The sequence below is a fragment of the Staurois parvus genome, unplaced genomic scaffold (assembly GCF_062004578.1).
Source record: "Staurois parvus isolate SC_StPar_1 unplaced genomic scaffold, SC_StPar_1.0 ptg000505l, whole genome shotgun sequence".
Classification (NCBI taxonomy): domain Eukaryota; kingdom Metazoa; phylum Chordata; class Amphibia; order Anura; family Ranidae; genus Staurois; species Staurois parvus.
In genome coordinates, this window is record NW_028318301.1 from 2,932,556 (window position 1) to 2,941,194 (window position 8,639).

An 8,639-nucleotide genomic window follows, 5' to 3' on the forward strand; every position below is an offset into this window, starting at 1 on the left:
AGTGACACCAAGTCAGTTCCCTCCCAGCGTCAGAATGTCCGCCGCAGTTCTGCTATAAGTCGCTGATCACTGCCATAAGTCGCTGATCGCAGCCATTATTAGTATAAATAAAAAAATTCCAGTATCTATACCTTCATTTGTAAACGCTATAACTTTCACGTAAATTAATTAATTTACATGTATTGGGATTTGTTTTTTAGCAAAGACATGTAGCAGAATGCATTTTGACCTAAATTTGTGGTGAAATTTGATTTTTACAGTTTTTTACTTGACATGTTTTATAGCAAAAAGTCCAAAATATTGTTTTTTTTCTCAAAATTGTTGGCCTACTTTTTTTTTTTATAGCGCAAAAAATAAAAAACACACAGGCGATCAAAAACCACCAAAAGAAAGCTCAGTTCATGGGAAAAAAAGGAAGTAAATTTAGTTTGGGTGCAGCAATGCATGACTGCACAATTGTCAGTTAAAGCAGGGCAGTAATGCAAACCGCTTCTGTAATCGCTTCCTGACCGCCCTATAGCGGAAATACTGTTACAGGGTGGCACGGGTGTGCAAAATCACATATATATATATATACACGTGATTCGTACTCCCATAGTTTTCACGCCTCTCCCAGATAGCATAAGATTGCCCATCAGTACACCAGTAATCACATTTAACACCTTGATAGCCAGGAACATGCTCATATACAATAAACCTCCATTGTAATATAGTGTCTGAACAGACCAATATCTTTAAACAGATCAGCACTATACCAGTGTTCACATTAGTATAGTGTCCCCAAAAACAGCGTTAGTGGGATCAGCCCCGACACCTGCCAGCACCTGCATTTAGCCCCTACCCTTACCCCCCCCTTCTCCCCCAGAAAGTGCAGTGTCAGTAGGTCACTGTCACTTGATACATGGCACACAAAACTGTAGTGTTCGCAGAATCAGCACCCGTACTTCCCCCATTCACTGCCCAACCCAGAATTCAGGTGGAAACAGCAAATTTAACTACCCCCTTGATGTTTTGGAGCTGTTTTTCATGGAAGATCTGTATGCTTTGATTGTGGATCAAAGCAATTGATATGCACAACCATTTTTTGCCGCCAACCCAAATTCAAACCTTGCCAGACCATTCACATTGAAACCCATTACTGTTTCCAAATTTACATAGGCGTTAATAAAAAAAATTAATTGCGGTTGTATTGGTCCACAGACCAGATTCATCATATGCCCGTGTTCTTTGCTGCCATGGCCAGGCATAGATATGAGAGTATAATGTGTTTTATGCATTTCAATGACAATACACTCTGTCATCCTCGGAGGTGACCCTGAATTTGACTGGCTCCACAAAATTCGGCCCCTCGCAAATCACCTTAACCAAAAATTTGCAGATGTCTATACTCCCCAGCAAAAAATCTGCGTTAATGAGTCCCTCATTAATTTTTCTGGTCACCTTGCATTCAAACAATTTCTTTCCAGCAAGTGTGCTAGATATGGGGTCAAGATGTATAAGACCTGTGAGAGGGCAGCAGGCTATACATATAAGTTTCGGATTTATGAGGGAAAAGATAGTCACGTGGAGGCCCCCGGATGCCCAGACTACATGGGGAGTAGTGGCAAGATAGTTTGGGACTTGGTGTCATCCTTTTTCCATATGGGGTACCACTTATACTTGGACAATTTTTATTCAAGCGTGCCACTATTTAGACATTTGTATAATCTTGGAATTGGTGCATGTGGAACCGTGCGACCTAATGTGTGCCCACCATTAGAAGTGGGTGGATGCAGGGCGGTATCTTCTAATGGTGGGCATACCACACACTTTTTTTTCTTTTTTTCATTCAGCCCACAGGCTACATACATATAAAAAAAAAAGAACATAGCATATATACCCAACAAGGACCAGCAACGTACTGGAACATCATTGGACTTTGAATGGTTATACCACAATGATGCCTACAGCTGCAGGCATCATCCTGGTATCATTTTTGTTCAGCTGGCGATCGGCTTTCATTTAAAATCAATCTTAGTGGCTAATTAGCTGCAGGATTGCTTTTACAAGTAGCGGGAGATGATGCCCCCCCTCCCCCTGCTGCCTTCCATGGCCTTCTTGGGCAGTCCTGTGCCATCAGGGGAACCTGAGAATGCAACCGGTGTTTCTGCCAGATGACCATAGAGCTGATTTGAGACCGGAATGGTGCCAACCATTTCTATAGTGTAAGAAATTGGAAGCTGTGAACATTTCATCACTTCAGTTTCGCAGGATATAAACAGTGCCATTTGTAAATTGGGAAAGCATCTGATCACACCAATCTTGGCTTGATTAGATAATGTAAGGGCAGAGGAGATATCTAGAGTCTGATAGACCCCAGATTTCTCAAAAAAGAATATATGACAATGCCAAATGAAGTTATAAAAAAATGAAATGGACAGTGTAAAAATAATTAAAAACCTCAAAATAACTAATAAAAATCCCAAAAAAACCAGCCCCCCCACGCACCTGCATGTTGTTGACCCTGTGACAGTATGTAAACAGCGGTTGCACCATGCATGTGAGGTATCACAGTGAACGCAAGATCGAGTGCAGTAATTCTAGCAGTAGAACTCCTTTGTAAATATAAAATAGTAGCTTGTAAAGGCTTTTAAAGCATTGCCTATGGATATTAAAAATGTATGCAGTTTGTCGCCATTGCACTGGGCATGCACAGTTTTAAAGCATGTGATGTTTGGTATCCATTTACTCGGCATACAATCATCTTTTATACTTTACCAAATAATTGTCCAGTATATTGTGTTTTTGTGCATTAAAAGTTAAACAAGTGTATTTTTTTCCAAACATTTGCGTTTGAAAAATCGCTGCGCGAGTACTATGTGACGTAAAAAATTGCAGCATGCACCATTTTATTCACTAGGGTGTCTGCTTTAAAAATATATATATAATGTTTGGGGGTTCAAAGTAATTTCCTAGCCAAAAATACAGATTTTTTTAATGGGAACAAAAAGTGCCAGAAAAGGCTTGGTCTTAAGGCGGTTAGAAGAGTGAATCATGTGTGGCATAAACGTTTAATGCTGGGCATAAAATTACCCCACCCCCCCAAAACGCCCCCTTTTTGGAAAGTAGACACCCTAAACTATTTGCTGAGAGGCATGTTGAATCAATAGAAGAATTTATTTTTTTACCCCAAGTTTTTGGAAAATGACAAAAAAAACCTTTTTTTTTTTTACACAAAATTGTCACTTAAATGATTTATTGCTCATCTCGTTTGTTGCCAAAAGTTTTGGGAAAATGGAGAAAGAAAACAAAAACATATTTTTTCTTTTTTTTATATTTCAAAACCTTGTGAGAAAAAAATTAGATCTGAAAAATGCTCATCATGCCTCTTTTTAAATTCCTTGGGGTGTCTACTTTCCAAAAAGGGGTAATTTGGGGGGGTTGGTGCTATCCTGGCATTTCAGGGTCTCTGAAACTGTGATAGGTATTGAGGAAGTAAAATGAGGAAGTTATGCACCTTCAGGCTTTCAAAGTGGTCATTGAATTTCAGGTTCCTGTATGTGGCTAGGCTCCCAAAAAGTCTTACACATGTAGTATCCCCATACTTGGTAGAAGGAGCAGAATGTATTTTGGGGTGTAATTTCACATATACCCAGGGCTTGTGTGAGAAATATATAATTTAAATGACAATTTTGTGTAAATAAAAATATATTTTTGTAATTTTCCAAAAACCTGTGGAAAAAAAAAAATCTTCCATGGACACAATATGCCTTTCAGCAGATAGCTTAGGGTGTCTACTTTCCGAAAAGGGGTCATTTTGGGGTATTTGTACTGTCCTGGTATTTTAGCACCTCAAGATATGTGATGGGCAGTCAGAAAGTAAAAGCTGTGTAAATTCCATTATCTATACCATAGTTTGTAGATGCTATAACTTTCGCACAAAGCAATCAATATACAGTTATTGAGGTTTTTTTTACCAAAAACATGTAGCAGAATACATTTTGGCTTATATTTATACTAACTTTGAGTGTACTATATACTGTATTTTTTACAGCCAAAAGTAAAAAATATTGTTTTTCTTAAAAATTTTCATCTTTTTTTGTTTATAGTGCAAAAAATAAAAATCACACAGGTGGTCAAATACCACTGAAAGAAAACTCTATTTGTGTGAAAGAACGGACGTAAATTTCGTTTGGGTACAGCATTGCATGACCGCGCAATTATCAGTTGAAATAGTGCAGTGCCGAATAGCAAAAAGAGGCCTGGTCATTAAGGGGGGTAAATCCTCAGGATGGGAAGTGGTTAAAATGGTGGTACAGTACAGTACAACTGTAAATAAACTATTTTTGCTTTTACAGTTACCTTAAAATGGTAGTACAGTACAGTGGCCCACACCTAATGTTGGCAGAGTTGAAGGATCATCAGTAATAGGATATGGAGGGCAAGATGGAATTTGGCCCACACCTGATGTTGATGGAGCTGAAGGATCAACAGCAATAGGATATGGAGGGCAAGATGGAGTTTGGCCCACACCTGATGTTTACAAAGCTAAAGGATCATCAGCAATAGAACATGGAGGGCAAGATGGAATGTGACCCACACTTGATGTTGACGGAGCTGAAAGATCATCAACAATAGGAAATGGAGAGCAAGATGGAATTTGGCCCATAGCTGATGTTGATGGAGCTGAAGGATCAGCAACAATAGGAGATGGAGGGCAAGATGGAATTTCAGTCACACCTGATGTTGATGACACAGGTTTTTTGATGGATTCAATTCTGTCTATCCTCTGGAAAAAATGATCCAGTGATGTCTGAGTAGTAGCTCTTTTTTTCTCATCATAGATGACGCTGTAGCACTTGATGGCATTCTGAACAGCTGCTGCAACCTTTGTGTATCGTTCTACGTTGGCATTCTCTGCCTAAAAAAACTAACAGTGCCTCTTCAAGTAAAAAAAATTGCCTTGCCATTTCCTGTATTGTGAATCTCTTTGGTTCTTCAGTTACATCTTCCTCTTGGCTCTCTTCATCTTTTTGCTTGGCCTCTAATTCCACCAGGCCCTCATTAGTAAGCTCGTAATGTTGCAGAGCAAGGAGTTTTAATCAAAATGTACTCTAATAGACAGTGCCACTGGATATAAGTTGGGTGTTAACTGGAAACCAAAAAAACAAAACTAAACTAAACTCACACATATGAGAGGTTATGCGTTCATCTTTGTTGCATACACAGAGAAGGTAATAGTTTAATAGAGAGGGTGTGGAGGAGCACTGCTATAAACAATCACTATTACAGCAAGGAATTCAATGAAGTAGTCCTCTTGTTGATCTAGCTCCAGCTTCGTGCTAAGGGTCACTAAGTTGTTGAAGACCTCTTTGGATTCCTTACCCATCTTCTCAAGTCCATGAACTTCATTAACAAACTGCGAGCAAAAGTTCTTCCAAACCCCATTCATGGTGACAGCCAAAACCTCACGCCAAGAAAAGCTGATTTTTTTTTTATGCCCTTGAAGATGTTATAGTCCTTCCAAAATTGTTCCTGTTTCATCAATAGCCTGATGAAAAGTGTGATGTAAATAATATTTCTTGAAAGTCGCAATAACTCCCTGGTCCATTGGTTGGATGAGCGCTGTAGTATTTGGTGGCAGATTGTCAGGGAATGCGCATATCATGGGCACAGAACTCCTGCTGACCCTGCTCGTGGCTGATTGGCGGGTGCACGTGTGCGGTGGCACATTGGCACCAGGCGGGCTATTTAAGCTGGGCTGGGGCTTTGCATCAATGTCGTTTGGTCTTTACTCCTTAGCATCTGTGTATCCTACTACCTGTTATCCTATTGCTGATCTAATCTGTCATTGACCTTACTAGAACGCTGCCTGCATCGACCCCTCGCCTGCCCTCTGGACTATTCTGCCTGCCAATTTTGTTTTACCTTGCCTGCTAGTTGCTGACCCGGATCGCCTGACCTTGCTTACTCTGATCCTGCACCTAAACCGGCTTACCCCTGCCAGTATCCTGCACCTGCACGTCTGCCTGAGCATCAGCTGCCAAGTCATTCCTGCTCCTGCACGTCTGCCTGAGCACCAGCTGCCAAGCCATTCCTGCACCTCTGCCAGTGTGCCATCCTCCAGTCCTGATGCACGTCAACCCGTGGAAGTTCTACCAGGCACTTGTGCACCTCTGTTCTCTGGTGCTCCCTGTTACTTTACCAGTGCCCCTGAGCCAGAGCCGTAAGGGAGTCCCTCTGCATCTCAGGTTCTACTATCAGGTACGTTACACAGATGCACTACTTTGACATTGGGATGAAAGTCATCCATGAATGGGGGGTGACCTGGTGCATTGCCAATCAGCAAAAGAATGTTGAATGGGATATCTTTCTCCAAACAACATTTCTTTATCTCTGGAATAAAGTGGTGGAAAAACCTGTCCTGGAAAATGGCCAGGCAACCCAGGCTTTGGAGTTACTTTTCCACACAACAGGTAGAGAGCCCTTGGCTATGTTTTTGAGGGCTCGTGGGTTCTCTGAATGGTAAACTGAGAGAGGCTTTGGTTTAATCTCACTGGAAGCATTGCCACCTAACAACAGAGTAAGTCTGTCCTTTGCTGCTTTGAAGCCTGGCATCATCTTTTCCTCTTTACTGATGTAACTTCGTTCTGGCATCCTCTTTCTCTACAGTCCTGTCTCATCGATGTTAAAAACCTGTGGGGGTAAATAAGCACCTTCATCAATAATTTCTCTAAGTGTTGCTGGAAATTCATGGGCAGCCATGGCATCTGCACTCACAGCCTCACCACTTACTTTTACGTTGTGAAGGTTGGCTCTAGCCTTGAATCTGTTAAACCATTCATGGCTGGCAGCAAAAGATGTACACTGTTCATCCTGTTTTTTCTTCAAGTCTTCAGCAAGCTTTTAGCTTTTTCTTGAATAAGCATTAAGCTGAGTGGGACTCGACGCTGATGCTGATTCTGCATCCACACACTGAGAAGTTTCTCCATCTCCTCTATCACTTTACCATGCTTTTTGGATATTATTGTTGACTTCATAGGCACAGCAGACTTCACATGTTCCATGATCTTGGCCTTGTTCTTTAGAATTGTGCCAATGGTTGAACAATTCATGTTATAAGAACGAGCAATGTCTACCATCTTTTCGCCTCGGTCCAATTTCTCAATTATTTTCACTTTTGTTTCTATGATTATTACTTTACACTTCCTAGCAGTCCCCTCCAAGTCACTGCTGCTTTTCCTCTTGCTTCTGGATATCCTGGGTTCTGTACAGTACATTGTCGCACTGTACTGTACAGTAAGCACACAGCAGCTCAGCTGTGACAATGTCCGACAGACACGTGAGCTACTTCCGGCGCTTTATGCGCATCTACAAATGTTCATAATGTGAGGTCCGTTCGTATCTGTGAAAGTATGCAACTCAAATGTGTGTAAGTCGGGGACTTATTGTATAGTGAAACTGTGCTCACTTTAAATACCAAATTATATAAAAGGAGATGACAAAACTGGATTTTTGCATGTATACATGACTGAATGCATAAAGATGGTGCAGCCTTACCTTATTCTGCTGAACATTTATTTTGCTTAGTGAACAGTCCCATCTTAAATAAGGGCTGTTTATGTTATGAGGTTTATTAGTTATGAATATTTATGTTTTTGCTAGTCAACTAGTAGGAGGTTTGTTGCCACTGGTGCTTGTTAAGTGTACATTTTTGAGGGGGACAATGTGAGTACTCTCTTCCCCACAGGGTGCAGCTGGTGTTTGAGGAACTTCTGAGTGACTAGCCCAGGGACCTAGGAAGGGACCTGTCTTGGAGCAGAGGCCTCGGAGCAGAAGGAGCCTGCCTGTCCAGTGTGGGTCTGCTGCTTGAGGCACAGGGCTAAGGGAGCCTTACAGAGGATTGGAAAAGAGAAGTGATGCTTGGGATGGAGTACCAGAGTTGACCCTGCCACTAGAGGCCCTATGATGGAAGAACTTGCACAGAGCCGATAGTGTTGCTATTGGAGACAACTGCTACTTCTAAGAAGGTTGTTGGTTCCAGCATTAAGGCCCTTTTTCCTGTACTGGAGTCTGTTGTTGGGAGTCTTAATCTGCAAGTCAGTAATGGGTGTTTTAAATTCCCTGCTCTCTCCCTGAAGTTTGAGTGAAAGCTAATCTAATCCTTTTGTTTTGCATCAAAATGTGGCTGGCTCTTATCTGTACACAGTTTCCACTGTTGTCTGTGGACAATATATTGTGAAGTGAAATATCAGCCCTCCTTGTCTCTGGGGGTACACCTATCTCCAGGGGTCAGGAGGGTCACTATAATGTTTCTTAGTAAATCAACCCCATTGTCTACTTTTTTATCATGATTTGCACCAATGCTATCTTTCATTAAAATGTTATCGTTGGGGGGCATGGCCAGGCGCATGGAGCGATAGCAGCACTAATGCATAGCTCCAGGATCTTCTTTGCGGGCTTTTGTCCCTCATAGGGGCTTTCTTCCACCCTCCACATAGGCAAAAATCAGCGGAGACCTGCGGGGGCTGGTCCGACAGTGATCTGAGCCGCTATATGTCCCGATCCTCGGGCACCCAGGCTTGCAAGATGGAGCTGGCACCTCTCCCTTCCTCATCTTCACGGGACACGGGGCTTCATGAAGATGGGCAGGTAAGCTC